General features: G+C 40.4%; 1 pseudogene; it reads right to left on the bottom strand.

Moving 5' to 3' along the window:
- Positions 1-483: 483 nt before the first annotated feature.
- Positions 484-1,099, bottom strand: LOC149146865 (ruBisCO large subunit-binding protein subunit alpha, chloroplastic pseudogene; annotated as a pseudogene).
- Between the last annotated feature and the right edge of the window lie 321 nt (positions 1,100-1,420).

The following is a 1,420-nucleotide window of genomic DNA, read 5'->3' on the forward strand; positions in this document are numbered from 1 at the left end:
ATTGAAACCACTTTAGCTAGTTTGTAGTGATGCAAGTTACCCTGCAAAACCTAGAATCTTTTTACATCTCATGCGTATACAAATGCATCTTCAATATCAAGCTCCGAAATTCCCCATTCCAGCTATTCCCCAAACACTTTCAATATGCGGAAGCATTTAAACATATGCAATAAAATCATAAACCCGACAATCTTCACACAAAGGTTCCTTCATGAATGGAAATCTTTTCCCTGCTAATGGTACGAAACCATACACTCCACAATCAATTTTCCATGGGATTAAACCTAAGCTTCAAAACTTCATGCAAAAGTTTGTCAAACACCACTCAAATATCAAGAATTTAACAAATCGACTCTGTTTCTGTTAATTAAGCACGCCCTTGCCTTTTTAAAACAAACTTGATATTGGTTGAACAGCCAACCCATTCAACGCCATAATAAACCATCGTTTCAGCTATCAATCTAATCTTCGACCAGGTTCAACTTAATCTAAAGCATCAGCAATCATAGTTCCTACGAAATCATCATTTCCAGCCGATATTGAAGCCACAACTTTAATATCCTCCCGTCCTTTTACAGGTCTGGACTTTGTTTTCAGCGCCTCAACAAGGCCCTGCACAGTTTTATCAATTCCCTTTTTTTAAGGAAACTGGATTGGCTCCTGAACTGACATTCAAAAGTCCCAGCTTTATAATTTCCCATGCTAAAACAGATGCAGTAGTTGTCCCATCACCTGCTGAATCATTGGTCTTACTTGCAACCTCCCGGATCAAAGTTGCTCCTGCATTTTCCATTGCATCAGGAAGTTCAATAGCACGAGCAATTGTAACTCCATCATTAACAACTTTTGGAACTCCAAATTCATCTAACACAACATTACGACCTCTAGGTCCCAACGTAACCCCAACCGCATCAGCCAATTTGTCAATGCCTATCTGCAATGCAACGTGGGACACCTGATCGAAGGCAATATCCTTTGCCGCCTCTTTCACAACAAGCCGGCTTCTTCTTCCCCATTGCTTCGCATTCAATGCTATCGGCCTCGCCAACAGGCACTGTTTCGGTAAGCCCCTTGCTATTCTCTTATCCGACGTACTGATTTAACTCGCTTCAATGCTAACTTATGCAAATAAGTGTCCTCAGCCAATTACATTAGCGTTAAAACGCCTTTATAACAGGTTGATCTGTATATAAACACCGCAACTCTCCCCTGTTTTATCTGCACAGCTGTATGATAAATTGGTGGGTTTAAATCGCTCTTGGCAAACTCTTCAAATTTCGATTTCTTACCATAACGCCGATGCAATTTCTATTTGGGATCACCACTTGCCGGAATGATATGTCACGCAAGTTTCGCATAGTTCATATTTCCGATGCCACAGTTCTGGAACCGATTCACTCCAAAATTGATTATAAAATTC

Source organism: Pinus tabuliformis, chromosome 9 (genome assembly GCF_031772625.1).
Source record: "Pinus tabuliformis cultivar Carrire ecotype Pingquan chromosome 9, CPIR1, whole genome shotgun sequence".
Lineage (NCBI taxonomy): Eukaryota > Viridiplantae > Streptophyta > Pinopsida > Pinales > Pinaceae > Pinus > Pinus tabuliformis.